The 18,389-nt window shown below is 35.8% G+C and overlaps 1 protein-coding gene across 3 annotated transcripts in view; it reads right to left on the bottom strand.

Annotated features, from left to right (window-relative positions):
- Positions 1–18,389, bottom strand: part of thsd7ba (thrombospondin, type I, domain containing 7Ba) — a 245,886-nt gene that overhangs the window by 109,933 nt on the left and 117,564 nt on the right. The window lies entirely within an intron of this gene.

Raw genomic sequence — 18,389 nt, 5'->3', positions numbered from 1 at the left:
TGATTCATTGACATAAATAGTTACACAACTCATAACCAAGACGTTTGCACATTCATTTGTGAAATAAATTATGGTAGGTAGGGCGTTTGTGTGAAACCCCACACAAACCCGCTATCTCCTGAAACATGGACAATCTCACCTCCTCCACGCAAACACATCGTAACCTTTCCACATCACTGAAAAATTCATTTTTGTGCAATTCTCCTCTATGCGCACTAGACACTTTTCACACACACTGCTGTATCTTCATACTGTAATACCACAAAAGACTTGAATATGTGTGTTTACTTGCTCATGCACTACAAATCATCTTGCACTGTTCCCCAGCCAGCTGCTTGACTGACGATGTTTCAGTGTACAGTGCTATGTGAAGCATTTGTATATCCTATATATTTTTCTTTTTCAGTCTATGTATAGGTAAACATTTATATATAATACATTAATTTTCAAAATCTGTCAGTAGGTTAGTTGTGTATAGGTACAGTGTTTTTGTGTAGCATTTGTATAATTTCTATTTTTTAGCTTATGTATAGGTAAACATTTATATATTCTATATTTATAGTCAAAATCTGTCAGTTGGTTAGTTGTGTATAGGTTTACACTGTTTAACTTCATTGTTGTATGTCTGTATTTATGTAGCACCGTGGTCCTGTGAGACACGTCATTTCGTTCCACAGTATGTACCCACTTGTGCAGAATGACAATAAAGCTCAACTTGAACTTGAACTAATTCTATAATATAGCTTTAGACTTCCAACTTCAGTGTCATATTTAACCCTAACAAACACTGGTCTGAGATAAAATCACATCATATAGTAAACACAGGAATATTTGGAAATATTACAATTTAAAATAATGTATTATAATTTAATTTATTCTTGTGACAAAGCTGAGTTTTTTGCAGTCATTACTCCAGGTCACATGATCCTTCAGAAATAATTATAATATGCTGATTTGGTGAAACATGGTGTACATGGGAAATAATTGTTTATTCAGTTCAATTTAATTCTGTTTATTTTGGTCCTCACCGACAACTCTTCACAAAACATTATTTCATGAATTCATTCATTATTGTTAGATAATTATTTACATAAAAATATCATATGGTTTCAGTTTTGTGTTTTTGTGCCATTTTCAGAAGCCATCCAGACCATGGTCAACATAACAGCATCAACTTTCTGCTAAACTTTTCCTTTTGTGTTCCACAAAATTAAAAAGTCATACAACAAAGGTTAGAACAACACGAGGGTGAGTAAATAATGACAGAATGTACAATTTATATATATATATATATATATATATATATATATATACTTAATAAATATCTGAAAAATGAGCAGATTAACATTGCAAACACTGATAAAAAAATCTACTGAGACTGACCAAACAATAAATATTTTATTAACATATTGTACAGTAGATGCTTAATGTAATGTTCAATAACGAACAAACACATTGAAAAGACATCTAACATGTGTTATCAAGGACTCCGTAATAAAAATTTATATATATATATATTTTTTTTGTGTGTGTGTGCTATTTGTTTATTTCTAAATTGATGGCTACATTAAAAGCTCATCTATGCAAACTGAAAATAAAAGGTAAACAAAAAGGTTGTTAAAAAAAATCCATGCTAACCTGAAAGCAGCATACTCAGCTACAATATCCTAAACTGCTGAATAGCACTGTAGCTCACTGAAGCACATCATTAAGTTTTTTCATGAGATGGCAACACTGCCACAGGTTTAACACATCACCATGTTTATGTATTTAACTGAGGGAATTACACGTCTCACACACGTCTCCTATGCCAAAGTGTGCAAAATAGCTAATAACATGTAAACACCATCATTTCACATTCATTCCCCTAAAGAAGCCAAGCTAATATTAACATTTAAAGGCATTTCAATGCCTTCCACAGACTTCTTCCCCTGAGTCTACAGACTGACTACACATGCACAAATGGATCTAGATTGATTTTTCCTCTGTTATTGTACCTGCATATAAAGCTTCGGGGTAAAACCCACAAGATTCAGCTAGTGAATGTGTCTGGTGTTCCTTTAAATTCACACTTGAAGCTGAAGTGTGTCATTTCTGTCAGTAGCCTCAAAGAACCTAATGCTATTGGTTAAGTCAGTGTTGCTATATTAAACTAGTCAAGTCAGGATGTAAAAAATAAAATAAAATAAATAAATAAAACTGCTTATTTTTCAGACTGCAAATGAACCAGCCTTTAAATGGCTGATATTAACAACAACATGCATCTAAAAATTAAAAGCTTTGAGAGGCCAAACATCACCTATATATTCAGAAGGCAAATATTATATTGCACAAACCACATATGAATAACCCTCTCAGTGCAGACACTCTCAACCTCAGAATCATATTCATAGACATTCGAGTGTGAACTACAGCTTGTGGGGCTGTACAGAAATGAGCAGGCACAGACTCAACACGGTTGTTTGTAACGCTGAGCACCCATTTCAGAGTAAAGGATCAAGAGTGGAGCAAATATCTACAATAGAGACACTACAAACACACTCCATGTGGTGAGAGGTGAATATATCCTACATGGACAGCCAAACATAGCCCTAGCATGGAAGAAACCTGCAAAGGGATGTTAAGAGAGGTGCTTAATGTAAACATTTACCTATTCAGAGCTGTGGTCTTACAGTTTGCACTATTTTAAACTAATGCACAAAATAATTATTGCCTAATCACTTGGGCACACGGTTTAGTGTTGTTTTCCATGCCAGACCGGTTAGCCATTTCACACAAGCAAGTGGTGTTGTTCCACATGTCAACACAGTTGTAATTCAGCTGTAGATAATCAGAGCTGTGTGGATATTCAGACCATTGTTTTAACAACACAGTTCAATAGGCAGGTAGTTTATAACGAGTTACTTACATGTTAGAAAAAAAATTTTCCACCCACAAAAAATAGGTCCATATGACACGCAATGTGGCCTTACTGAATTAATCATTTGAGCAAATGATATACTGACTTGCTTAAGGACTAAACTATTAAGTGTTTTTGAATGAATTAGTTGAGTGAATGATTCATTCGGGAGGAGCATAATCATTCAGTCCTGTCAATTTAAGGTCTACTGATATATCGGTCGGCCGATATATTGTACCGATATCTGTATTTTTTAAATATATTGTCTCAGATATCTGTGTTTTGTAGCGCTGATTTAAAGTCAGGCACGTCGGCGGGCAGCCCGGTGTTATTGGTGCGGTGGAAAGTGCTGCTGCCGCATGTGAAGGACCCCAAGCCAAAACTTTTGGAAGATTCAACAACAGTCCTGGGAGATAAAGGTAGTCAGAGAATTTCACTCTGTAAATGGGGTGGAGAAGCTGGCAGCTCCCACAAACACTGCAGCCTGATTGAGGTCTATGTTAATCCGCCCCGCTCACAGACAGCACCGTGCTCGGAGAGACAGCTGTCCTGGAGCTTCCCAGAACGGTAAATGATATTTGTTTGGAAACATGGTTTGATGCATTGTTCATTTCCATGATCGATCGTTTAAATTAATGATCAATTAATAACCTTAATGCTGTAAAACGCGTCTGCAGCGGTATTATTATTATGTGCAAAAGCTACTTGGAAAAAAAGCTTTCTCACCTGAATTAAAGGGGTTTTAGTCTGAATAAAATAACTGTAAAATGAATAGATGTGATTATGATCATTTGATAAAATGGAGAGAGCATGCCATACGTTTGAGATCATTGTTGATTGTTTCCCGTCAAGGAGACCACTGAATGCACCTCTTTAAATGATTTTGTGGTGCTCGTTGTTGTATTTTAAAACAAAATTGCAATGTTTTCAAATGACACCATAGTATGAAATATAAAATTATCCCAAACGTAAATGTGGTGCTTGTGGCTGTGCTGTGTAGTCAGTGAACCGCTTTTTTTCATATCAAACATTTTATGCAAGTATTATGACCAGTACTTTATGTGAGCCTGTTCTGCAAAATGTTTGATTTAGAATTTTTGCATTCCACTAGGCCTTTTTGTTTTAAAAAAATCCAGCATTTACAGTGCATTAGATCGTGACAGTGCATGAGTGATTGCATAAAGGATGAGCGAGTGCAGGTTTGGATGTATTTGGAGGTTATTGCTCATGTCTCGTTCTGCACATATCCAAATGTTTCCATATTCAGAATGTATCTGAATGTTAAACAATATTTTTTATTTTTTTTATTTAAACTAGATGGAAAATATCATCCTCTTCACATGAGCAAAAACATCCTTGGCATAACAGCAGAGTGGACTGGTACATTACGGTCTATTTAAACTGACCAGTGTAACCTTTGGTTGACTGTACTTTATTTTAATAATGAACCGACTGCGATGTAAGTTTGAAATCAGAAATTTAGGTGTTCTGTGTCATTTATACCATTAATTTACCATTAGCCATCAGGATTGTATGGGCAGGTGAACTCGTGAAATTATAATATGATGTCATATACAGAATCTAAAAAAAAAAAAAGTAATTCTACAAATATCCAAATTGTAGAAATAAGTAACCTACTTCACTACTGCAATGCTCCAGTCCTACAGATTTATAGTGTACTTTCTTTTAACTCAACTCTTACATGGCACAAACTTGCAGAATTAACCAAACTTGAACACTGGAATACAGTAAAATTTCCACGAGCTTGTGTCTTCTGTCTCTCGCATTTGTATGCGTATGAATGGAAGTCAATAGCAGGAAAACAGTAGAAAAGTCCTCATCACTAAAGCACAGACTGACAGTTGTATGGAACAAGCACAAGCAGTGTGATCACATGTTTAAAAGTCACAGTGTATATGTATATTCACATGCATTTGTAAGTTCATAGCCAGAATAAGGAGCTAAATGGACTGGATATTGTATAGATCAAAAGTCTAGCTATGCAATACTAAATACTAAAGAATTCAGTTTGCAGAACTGACACGAAATATCCTCAACATGTGTACACACCTGCACACACGCACAGCTGCTGACTGTTGATGATCCAGCCAGCTCATAAAATCAGTGAATCACTGATCTCTAACAAGCAACTGGCTCCTCTCAATCCACCGCACCTGGTCAGCACGAGGTGTTTCCGCACAGACTCATCCCAGTCACTGCGGCTGTTCCAGCACCAGCTGTGCTGTGAGGGTGATTTATAGCACTGTGATTCAGAGTGATTACACTGACAGAGCAGCAGCAAACACAACAAACCGTTCCTTTCCAGAGATCTACACCTCCAGGGCTGAATAATCACACAGTCCATCACTGGCCAGACCCTTCTCATCACAATGCCCCTCTTTTGGGCTCACCTACAGCTTGTGGCATCGCCCCATTCATTACAGCCTTTGTAACTACATCATGAGACTGGTAGAGCGCTTGACACACATTCCTTTCACTCACAGCCTGATCTTTTTGTTTAATGTATGTAAAATAATATTCCACTTACATGTTAAAAGAACAATTTACCTAAAAATGATTTATTCAAAATTAGTCATTTATCCATTTTCATCTTTCAAATACGGAAAAACTGTGTCAGGGAAATAACAAATTGTAATCATTAAGGGGGGTGGAGGGGGGGGGGGGGTGAAATGCTATTTCATGCATACTGAGTTTTTTACACTGTTAAAGAGTTGGATTCCCATGCTAAACGTGGACAAAGTTTCAAAAATGTATTCAAGTTGAAGTTATTCAATGTCTTTTTAACACTGTTCCAAATGTTTTTGTTGTTGTATTGTCAGTTTTATTATCATCTTACATAATGTATATATTATATTCAAGATAAACATTTCATTGTGCATTCTCTGAGAATTGAACCTATGACCCTGGTGTTGCTAGCTCCGTGATCTACCAAATAAACTACAGAAACATTAAAATCAATAAGGACTTTATTTAAACTTGTTCACTATGCCTTGATTTTTATTACCAGCTGTTTAGAAGAATTCCCCCATGCTTCTCATATGGCTAAAATAAACAGAAAAGTTTGAAAAATTTCCACTCAATATGCAAATGATTCTGAGGCTTGAAATTAACTGTTATGCGAGGTACTAAATTATTCATGACTATATCTCCATGCTGAATCCTGTCGCATTTAATTTATTCAGTCTAGCAAGTGCTTAATTATTGAATTGGTATATACGGCACCTCATGTGGTTATAAACTTGTAGTCCATCCATCTTTTACTGCTCTTAATTTCATCCAGGTGTCTGTTTGGACAGATGAGAAGTATTGATGACTGATGTTTAATTGCTTAATAATTGAGTAGAGTTCAGTCAGCTGCACTCAGGGATGCTCTCATCTGCTGAACGCAAACATCTCAGGCTCATCCAGCCAGATGGAGCTACAGTTAACACTGCAGGTGTTGGAGGTGAGGTGCACGAAAGAATTGTTAACAGTAACAAAAAAATGTTTTCCCCCTCTGCCATGTCTGTCAGTAAGTTCAAGTATAAAGTGTAAATGTACGATCTCAAAGTCAGCAGGCTCCCGTCTGAGTGACAGCTTGTGATTAAAACGCAAATCTGCCGTGCTAAAAAATCAATCCGAGGAAAGATTCTGATATTCAAGTGATTTAAGTGCAATATTATAATTACTCAGGAGATTAAAATGATTTATCTAAACCATGAATAAACTATATACTGAACAATTAGCCAAGAATAAATTAAACATTTTATTTCAGCATTTAAATAATATCTGATTTTAGACCACATAATTTGAACTGAAACAAACTTAAGTACCTAAAATGTCTTAATTATTATTAATAAAATTCAATAAAAAAAAATGTATTACATGCTACTATGTCACCATGCAGTAACTTTTATAACTAGACCATCATTTGAATCCTGTTTCTATGAAATATATCCATTACTAAAGGCATATTGGTGACAATTATCAAACGAAGCAAAACGTTTCTTTTGAATATTCAGTATGTTCAACATTTGGGCATATTAACTCCACCGAATGAGCGTAATCTCATAAAGCAACTTGCACACAGTCAGTTCACGAGGTGAATCAAAATCAGCTTTACCCCAAAGAGTTACAGCTGACCTGTTTAATGTGTTTCTTTTCAGTATTCTGAGTCAAATCCTGCATCCACTCTCAGAAAAACTGAAAGATTTGATGCAAATATGAAAGCAAACAAATGAGCATTTCTGTTTGTCTGTTTTGTTTCAGTCTGCCATGCTGCTAAAAAGACTGGACGGTTGCATGAATGATGAATATTAATCACAGAATTGACGGAGTTGTTTCTTTTGAAGTGGAGAGTGATACCAGCTGTTGCATCAGACCCTGTTTGACATGCAGTCAAACGATGAAGCTTCCTACTTATTCCACTGGAGAGTTAATGTTTCATTTCTCCAATCAGTGGAAATTTGGAGAAAGCATTTCCCCCAACAACTATAATCATTAGTTATAATCTTCTGTGTGTGTGTGTGTGTGTGTGTGTGTGTGTGTGTATCTCTGTGTGTGTATGCACAAACACACACAAATATATTGGTTATGCTCACAAACTTATTTTCTGGATTTCTATTTTGTGCACACTCACTAACAATGCATTACAACCAACGGTGGTGCAATCAAACATCACCAAATCCAGACAAAATTGCTTGCTAAATTTTGCTTTCCGCAGAGAACAGAGAGATACAGACTCACCTCGGCAATGACTGACAGGCTCAGTCAAACTCATATTATCCCTAAGGTGTAATTGCATGTCTTCTGTAGTGTAAATGACTCTTGACACAAGAGAGCTGCGAGCTGAGGGCTAATTGAGTGAGGATACACTCTCACCTCTCTAAAGCTATCAGAAACACCAGTACCAAACATCACTGAAGGACGAAGAGGCAGCGCAAAAGAAAAATGTAAGGAAAAGCGATTAGAAGGCAACAATAGAGAAAGTAGACATGGAAGACCAAGGACACAAATCCTATAGGGAAAATTTGAATGACCCAAACTGTACTCTCAAGATAACAACATGCTTTTGTTCATTTACACTGCCACTGAGCCTCTTCAGTTCTATATAGACAATGCATCCAGAGGGTGAGAATCTATCAGCTTCTAAATGTAAAAAAAAAAATGTGCAAGTGCATTTTGAATGAGAGAAAGGACTTCATTCAGACCAGTATGTAAGTGGGCAGATTTCCATGACAGCAGTGAGATTAAGATGAAGATCACCTGTCACGCTGATGTGTTTTCGTCTAAATACTCAAAATCTAAATCTCTGTCAGACAGCGAGAAGTAACTGTGACAACTGTGAATTCAAGAGATCCTACAATGACCTTGTTTAAATTGAGTGTTTTAAAGATGAAATGCCACTGAAAGGACCACACTTTTACTGCATTTCAAAACAGGTCGACTGGGACAGTTCACTGGAAATAGATTTTAATAGATGCACTGTGCAGCATGGCGGAGAATGGGGGCGATTATATAGATAGAAATTATAGTTAATCATGATTTAATCATGAAATTGACAGCACTGGCATATAGCATTCACTTTTGTGAATGTCATAAATCTAATCAACATGAAAAGAAGGCGTGAGTATGTTTAAATGATAATTGGATGAACTTCTGGATAAACTTTAAAAAAATTACACTAAAGTTGAGACATTTTTTTAAGTTTCTTATGCACAACAAGGATGCATTTATTTATTTTATTTTTTTTTTTTCATTTTTTTTCAGAAATACATTAAAAATAGTAATATTGTAAAATATGATTACAATTTAAAATAACTAATTTCAAAATGCAATTTATTCATATGACAACAAAGCTGAAATTTCAGCATCATTACTCCAGTGTCAAATTATCCTTTTAAAAATCATTCTATTATGCAGTTTTGCTGCTCAATGAATATGTGACGGATAGACAGTTAAAAAGAACAGCATTTATTTGAAGCAGAAACCTTTGGAAACATTATGAAAGTCTTTACTGTACATATAATTTAATTGCTAAATAAAAGAAAAAAGTCTTATGGGCCCCAAAGCTCTGAACATAACCTGAAATATAGCTTATGTTTCATGCTCAATGTCTTATTTTCATGCCTAGTTTTGTTGGATTGTGGGTGGTTAATAGTTATTTGTGCTGAAAAATGCTAATGTGGTGCATCTGTTGTGAATTCACTCTTACATCGATCTCTTTGTCTATTTGATACAAACTCGCACAACTCCATGCTGAATGCAGAACTGAACGGATTCCAGGTGAGCACACACACACACTGATAAATATGATGACTGAACCGTCAATAGTGCTTCCTACAACAACAGCATGAGATAATCACTCCTTTGACTTCCTCGTTCTCGTGGGGAAAAGCAAAAACGTCAGTCTCTGCTGGAGCCAGGTGTTATCTCCAGAGCCATTAGACAGGGACAGACGCTGCACTGGCGCTCTTCAGTGGTTGGGGGAAGAAGATAAATGGAGTTCTTCACAGCTTCCATGCATCAGATGGGATGCGCACATTCATCTTGCTCTAAATAAGATTTGTGGCACCACAACAGCAAAAGTGCACCACGAGACAGATACAGTCCAGAGGGGGGAAAAATGTACATCTTAGGGAAAGGAAGAGGGAATGTTGTGTCATGGAGAGAACAAAAACTACACACAGACTTAGAGTGAGGTAAATGCTCTTAAACCACCTTCTAAGGCAGTCAGATTGCTCAATCTCACAAGTGTCTGGAGGGCATTTACACTTGGTCTGTTCATGATCAGATCAGACAATCCAGTCAGTACAAATACACAAAGTTATCCCTTTCTCTGGTATTTGAGAGACACATTTGAGTGGTTCTATCTGTAATGTGGAGACATTTTGCATTTATCGCACCCCACCATGGCCCAGATCTGTTCATTGCAGTACAGTAGCAGCTTATTAGGGGCCATTCACACAGAATGTGTTTTTGCTTTGAAAGACAGGAGATTCAGGCAGTGGAATGGGGAGAAAGGCAAGGCATAAAGATAAAAAAAATAAAAAAAAGTTTAGTTCAACTTGACAACACAAGACACTACAAAAGATGAAAGTGCTAGATAGCTAGACTAATATGTTAGTCTAGCATGTTTGCATAGAAAAACAATGAAAACATAGGGCAGTGGATTTGAAAATTGTTCTGTATGAATGAATGAATGATCCCTTAGGCTGCAGCTATATGCTCCTAATATTCAAGTTATGATGGCAAAAAAAATGCCCATCTATGTGTTATCCATGAATATCTACACAACTGCAAATGTAATTTTTTACAGTAGTTTATTAAACAATAAATGAATATAGTGCTAAATTATAGACATAATATTGTCAATATTGTCTGTTTTGTTTTGCTCTATTTAACAAACTAAAATAGCTCCAAACAGAGCCACAGAACACTATGGTGTTTTAATGAATCAAGCGAGTCAATGAATCAGTGACTCATTCATAAAAATACTTGAATGAATGACTGAACGAATCACTCATTGAGATGACTTGCTGCCAACTAGGGCTGTCACTTTTTATTCGATATTCGAATATGCATTCGAACATGACGTGAAATATCCGTAATCGAACTATAAATAAAATATCAGTTTTTTAAAATGCCATGTGTAGCGCATTTTTTTAAAGTCTATGATTAGACCGTTTGTTTTTTATTTAATTCTTTGCCATCTTAAGGGGCCGTTCACATATCGTGCCTAAAAACACGTGGAAAATGCTAGGCGTGACGCTTTCTCCTTCTTTCCAAAGCGCTTGGGCAGTTGCGCCCCTGAGGCGTCTGCCGTTGCTAAGCAACCATGATCTGCTCTCTCCAAGACGATGCGGAAATTTCAGCAAAGGATAAATACCGCGTACCTACATTGGAAATAACGAACTTGAGACGCGAAAAGACGCGATATGTGAACGTGGGGGGAAGGTGTGTTCTCCACCGCGGGGAACATTGTAAACATTGTAAATAAAAAGAGAGCCGCACTTAATCCAGTGTTTCTTGCAAACAATATTAAGAAATTAATTAGGCTATGGCACGTAGCTATTCGAATATTTCCGAATACACTGCTTGATATTCAATATCCGTTCGAATTTGATTTTTCTCAAAAGTTTCATTACATATTGACATTATAATTTCAATTTAAAAAATTGTCAATGTACTATTAATGTACTATTTATTCAAAATAACTCCAATCTATTATCTTCCTTTACGCATTTCAAATTGCAGTGTAAATGCATCCATGGCAACTCTGAGCTGCATTAAGCAGTCTGTGTAAATATACCTAAATGGCTCTTCAAATTCAACTTCTGAAAAACAATGTTATTGCCATGCTGTAGCTAACAAGTTAAATCAAAACATGTCTTTCTAAAGCTACTTTATGTAATGTCTGTCTATTCGATGCCTTTCTCACTGACAAACAACCCGACCATATGTATTTATTATTTTATTAAAAGAAAGCACCACAAGGCTGTTCCAGATCTCGCTGGCCCATTTTAACCCCTGGATACATATTAAGAGTCATTTTGAAGTGTCAGATACGGAAGAAACGGTCTGGAAGCTATTTACAGTGTATACTGAACCATAGTTTAGGGAAATATGGTGTTTATGGAGCTGTGCATTTTAGAGCAGCTAATACGATATTTGAATTTGAAAGATGTGCCTGTGTTGAGCTGAAGCCTGCTGTGAGGAGAAAGAGCCTCGACTCTATGAAGTCAACTCCTGATACATGACAAAAGCTGAGACAAGACATTCAGGAAGATACTCTGTAATTTGGGACAGATGGCGCCTCGGCAGCACCAGCTGTGTGCTGAGAGAATTATGCTGCATTCTGAATAGTGCGGATACGGCAAGCTTATAAGAAACACACACACAAACATGTTTATTTACAGCAAACTCTTGTCAGCACAGAATCATCTGACAACTTGTGACAAGATCCAGAGCCTGAAAGCTTGAGATCTTTCATCACTCATTCCTCATCTATTTGGATTTGAAGCTTGAGACAAATAAAATGACGTAATGAGAGACGGGGTCAAATCTTGATGTAAAACATTTATGACACCACATTCAGAGATTCTTTTTACTCTCAGAACACAAACGTGCACAATAAACAAACACCAAACAAAATAAAAGAAGCAAAAATAGTCCTTAGAAATGATTAGTTATTACTCGAGTGAAAAAAAATGTCACTGTTGAGCTTACGGTTCCTGAACTCTAGAATTTGAAAACATAGCACGTAGTACCTGGGGAAAGATGTAAATGTTTGATGTTTTCCTTGGCTACTGAAATGGCTGGTAGGTGATGCCTTTAAAATGGATAGCATGATTTTTAACAATGAGAAGACTGACAGTTTAATTTACACTTGTTACTCATAATGGAGCCACATATGATGGCACTTTAAGGTCATTAGAGAAATAAAAAAAAGGAGCTGCTATATTTTCTCATGCCAACTTGGAGAATAGAATGCAAAAGGGAGGAATAAATTATTCTGCCATTTATGTTGCACTGTCCTTTATATCTGTACGAGTATATTTCCCTTTTCTTTCCCATGAATGTTAAAATAGTTTATCAAACTCTATCAAACTTTATAAAAAAAAAAAAAAAAAAACACCTGTAAATATTTGTGTAATCTAATGAAAACCCTTGACAAAAATGATAATATTAACAATACTACCACCACTACTACTAATAATAATGATAGAAATTAGTTAGAGTTAAATAGATTTACAGGTGTTCATTTGTTCCACAGATTATGATTGTTTACTATGTATCATCACTAGATCTTGTTTTTTTTGTTTAGTTTTTTTTACTCCCTGGAGCTCAACTGGTATAATATGGCATATAAAACATCAAGACTGTGAGTCCGATTTCTAAGGCACAAAATAAACAAATTGCAAGTGAATAAAAGCATCTGCCAAATGCATAATGTATCAATGTAAATAAAAAATTAAACTGATAGTTCAACCAAAAATATTATCATAATTTACTCACTCTCCTGTCATTTCAAACCTGTATGAGTTTCTTTCTTATGTTAAAAACAAAATAAGATATTTTTAAGAATGCTGGTAATCAAACAGTAGTATTTCTTTCCTTACTATGGAAGTCAAAAGGAAACCGAAAACTGTTTGGCTCTTCAAAATCTTCTTTTGTGTTCAGATGCGAGGGTAAATGATGAGAGTAATGAGAGTAAATGATGACAAAGTTTTCAAAACTATTCATGAAGGTGACAAGTTCATATGTTTTAACACTCACTTTTAGTATAGGGACTCAGAGACCCCAGTAATATTCCAGCTAAAAATGCTTAACAGTGATGTTTCAGGTGTATACTTCGTTACTTCAGACCTCAACAGTAAAGCCAGTCAGAGCAGAATATGTCTGGCAGTTTAAAGACTTCTGGCTTTTTAAATATCCGTGGGGATCTGAGACCTTGCAAAATTAGAAAAAGGAAAGTTCTAAAAGACATGACTTCATTTCCTGTACATGCATTACAATAAGAACAAATTTACTGAAAGCAGACGGTCTGTTCCTGCCTCAGACCACAAGGAAAATGTGTGATTAGATAAGATTTAATACTCATTTTGGATTGATATCATTTAAAGCAGATAAAGCTTAGAATGTTGCTGGGTGGTGAATTCCATCACCCAACGAATGCAAACTAACTGCAAATTGAGCAGCACGAGAAATATCTTCCAGATATAGAATCACACTAAGTTGTTTCTCTACAGTTGCCATCTGCTTGTGATCGCAAACTATGTGTAAAAACGTGTAAACCACACAGACAAAATCCTAATGTGCAGCTGCTATGATTAGGTTCTAATGAGGCTGTTTTAGAGGATACGTCTCCCTGGACTAACAACTTGAGAGAGAGAGAGAGAGAGAGAGAGAGAGAGACAGAGAGAGAGAATGTCAAAAGTGCATGACTTCCACAAATGTATTACACTTAGATATTGAGTGACAAAAAACTCACTAGACAGTGTGAATTCTTTCACGTCATGTGTCACAAAATGTATATTCAGGCCCATGTGGAATGTGCACACTTAGAACTTTGGAAAAAGTTCTGCAGATATCCACAGAATCTGAATGCATGTGATAGGAATTATATATATACTGTAATACAAATGCGCATTTCACTGAAAGCACATGTTTTACAACACCAAGGCATCTATTTTATAATGGTAAAAAATGGCACCTTTTCTAATTCTGTTTGTCTCACGCTATTTTTACAGCGAAGGAAACCCACTGGGTGTATTTACAGAATACATGTTACAGTGTATATTTTCACTTCTGCTAAATCATATACAAAACAGCTGGATGAAAATCAGGGCAAAAGAAACTATTTGAACAGAGGAGGAGGGGGCACATTATAAAACTTGCTAAATTACTTTTTTTGGCATGACTGTAGCCCAGCAGTCTGTTGTATATCGAGAAACAGAGAACAACAAAGGCAACAAGACTGTTCTTATATTGTTTTATGAAGGAATGAACTACTCCCATAAAGCACTGCAAATTGTGTAAAAACAGGTAAAAACAATACAATATAAAAATATGTCCAAAAATGCTTTTTTTTTTTAAACACCAACAATATAAAACTACTGACTATACAAAAATTATATATATATATATATATATATATATATATATATATATATATATATATATATATATTTACATTTATCAACTATTCATACTGACACAGATACAGATGCAAACCCGCACGCATATATGGTGGTGATACCATACTGATCATGAGCATTTTTTACAAGCAATGTATTTCAGGTTACTTGTAATTATGATTGAAGTTTCTACAAACAGCTAACCTGTTGAACATTCAATGACATACAACAGACCTTTTGCTGTGCAACTGAACATTAACATAAGGTTGTTAAACATTGCATTAAAGCTCTTATTTTCATTTACACAGTGCACAACCAGTGCAGAACATCTCAGCAACCTATTTTTCATTTTATAAAACCCTTTCATCGTGTCCAATAGTCTCACATAACTATCTTTTTATCATAAAAGTTATTTCTAGAAAACAGAACATTTATGACCACATGTGAATATATTTTTTTTTTTATTATTTTTTTTTTTATACAAAATTCAAGTTTATTTGTATACACCGGCGGCGCCAGGGGGGGTCCTGGGGGGTCTCAAGACCCTGCCAAAAAACGCCTTGACCCCCCATTTGACCCCCCATCCTCTTCCTTATTATATACATACATATATATATATACATATATATATATATATATATATATATATATATATATATATATATATATATATATATATATATATATATATATATATCCGGGATACATATAATAAAAATATCTTCAAACTACGCAGAATAATAATAAATAATAATTATTCTACATTTATTCTTACACTGAACGAGAATCGTTTCTGTCAGACGCGTCCGATTCGAGAACCGAGGAGCTGATGATACTGCGCATATGTGATTCAGTGTGAAGCAGACTGACTCACAGCTCCTCTGAACTGATTCTTTTGATGATTGATTCTGAACTGATTCTGTGCTAGTGTTATGAGCGCGGGTAAATCGAAGGCTTGAAAGAAGGGCCGTCGTCGCGAATGACATTACATCGAGCGCAAAAGAACCGGTGAACCGTTTTTTTTTCCAACTAGTTTTATTTGATCGAACTGTCCGAAAGAACCGGTTCACTTGAGCACCTGCTCCTTTGCCCCTTAAGTGCCCTTTTGTCAAAGCAAAATTTCCTCTCTGTGAATGCGTGCCCACGCCCAATCATAATATTAGTACAATTTATTAATAATAATTTAGCCGTAAATAAAATGACCAACATGATGACCTTTCACCTTACGACGACCTAATCCGACGAGCATTTTTTAATTGCTAAAAGGATATTTTCAACACAGCAGCAGCTGGTAAGTGGTGTTTCATTCTCAGCGAAGTGATTTTGATGTTTATTTACTTATTATTTTTTTACAAGAACGATGTGATGTGAGAACATGCATATATGTTGCTGTGTGTAGAAGTAACGCTGGCGTGCTGTTTGAGGGAGAAAAGTTTCACAGACATCGAGGGGTCTGGTCTTTTTATGTTATTTGACTACACTATTATTATATTACACTACTTATTTATTTTTTAACAAATAGAGTGCCTTAAAAATAATTATCACAACACTGGTAAGGCTTATTCAGATTTTCTCATTCTCTGAATTATCATTATAAAAATAAAAACTATTCAGAAATGAATAAAAAATAATTATATTTTAAATGTGACGCAAATATTTTTTTTTTCTACAATAGCAACAGTGTTTACAACAGCAAGACCACATTAGCCTGTAAACTCAATAATATCTCTCTGGAAATAAATGTAAAAATATCAATTTATATCATTTAAGGTGGACTTATTGATTAGGTCCAACCCTTTAAAGTTTGAGCATATTGTCTGCAAACTGCAATTGATTAATTAATTATAAACAAAGTAGTTGATGTGCTGTGTTGTTTTTGTTGTTTAGTAGCAGTAATATGCAGTTATTAGTCGTGTGCACTGTATTTTTTGTTGGTTTTCATGAGACCCCCCTTGAAATGACCAGGACCCCCCATTGCCCCCCCAATCAAAATTGTCTGGAGCCGCCACTGTTTGTATAGCGCTTTTTACGATACAAATCATTACAAAGCAACTTTACAGAAATTTACGTTTCTAAAATACATCCCGAAGTATAATCACATGAGGATAACAGGTGCATTAGAGCTACAATTAGCAACAAATGCTTTTAAAAGGCAATTTATAAGATTTACAGTATACTTCTTATTAAAACTCACATTAAACCACCCTCAAGTATGGGCAGCGATATACCAGTAGACACGATTAACCAGTAGAAATTTGTCAACCGGTAGAGATTTTGGACAATTTTTTCTATCTCAGTTACAGGCTCACGTGATGTTGCTGTGTTACGTGGTAATGAAAACGTATAATTTGCACATGTTTTTAAGCATTGCGGTTTAAACAAGTTATTATAAGCTGTTGAAATGCCACCAGCAGTGAAAACATAACTCGTTTAGCTACATGCACAAGCTGTCAGAGAGAATGTTTCTGAGCGCTGTCAGAGAGGTGTGTACACGTGAAGACGGTGCTCATAGAGCACAGGGATATTGAGCGGAGTTATTTTTGCTGCTTTATAAGGCCTTGAACAGTTAAGTATGCACACTTGTATAGGTCAAAAGGCCCATCTTTGCAAGTGAAAGCAAGCTAAGAAAAAAAAAAAACACATGTAAAAGTATATTGGATCCAGACAGCTCTTAAAGTGACAGAAGTGTCTGTTATTCATGTAAAACAACAAAAGAGAGACTGTTCTTGATTGAACCACTTTTGTAGCTTTAATAAAATGAAATATATATTTAATTTAAACAGTGAAGAATCATACTTATTTTTATTCATTTGATTACTTTATGTATGCATGTAGCATGTATTATTTATTAGTTTGACTTTAGTTTTTTGCAGCTATTTTTTGTAATTAGTTTCTTATTTATTTTAGTATAGTTTTTATTATTATTATTATTATTATTATTATTATTATTATTATTATTTAGGCTAATATTAGTTCCCTTTTGATACCACACTCGTACTGCGACTGCTAGACGCATATGGGAAAAAATCTTTTTTCTCCTAAACTGAAGCCTTTTTTTAAAGGGGGGTGAAATGCTCGTTTTCACTCAATATCCTGTTAATCTTGAGTACCTATAGAGTAGTACTGCATCCTTCATAACTCCAAAAAGTCTTTAGTTTTATTATATTCATAAGAGAAAGATAGTCTGTACCGATTTTTCCCGGAAAAACACGAGTGGCTGGAGGAGTGGACGTGTGGGCGGAGCTAAAGAATCACAAGCGCCAGTAGGCTTTTGCGTTGAGAGCGCTTGGAAGCTGTGACATTACGTGAGGACAAAACCAACCAAAACAAACCATGGCTAACAGTCAGATTCAGCGTATATTTATGATCCAGAATCAGATCCCGAGGCTGAAACTGAACGAGAGCAGCAGCAGCAACGACTCGCTCCGAGCGGGGCTCGAACCCGGGTCTCCGATGGCAGGCGGACGCACTAACAAGGGGGCAGAGATATATGAAGCAGTTTTACTCACCGCCTGCGGTTCCAACACACGATTGTGACCCTTTTTCATTGGGATTGCATCATCCTTAAGAAATAAACGATACGCAAATACGTCGTCAAACTGGGCCTTATTTGTAAAACAAGCATCTTCGAAATGCAGGGAACAAACACAAACACTTGCACAACTCCGTTGATGCTCTGTAAAAATAAACTCCACCCACTGGTCCCTTAATGCTGTTTTTTCTTTGGTAATCTGTTCAGGGTTGTCTTGCCCTGGCAACCAAAAACACACTTCTTTTGTGACATTTCGCGACGCTCTCGCTCTGATCAGTGAAGTCTGTTGTGCTCTCAGTGCTCTGCTATACGGGAGCGC

The sequence above is a fragment of the Carassius gibelio genome, chromosome B9, assembly GCF_023724105.1.
Source record: "Carassius gibelio isolate Cgi1373 ecotype wild population from Czech Republic chromosome B9, carGib1.2-hapl.c, whole genome shotgun sequence".
In the NCBI taxonomy this organism is placed as follows: Eukaryota; Metazoa; Chordata; class Actinopteri; order Cypriniformes; family Cyprinidae; genus Carassius; species Carassius gibelio.
The sequence above is the reverse complement of the archived record's forward strand: the minus strand, read 5'-3'. Positions and strand labels throughout refer to the sequence as shown.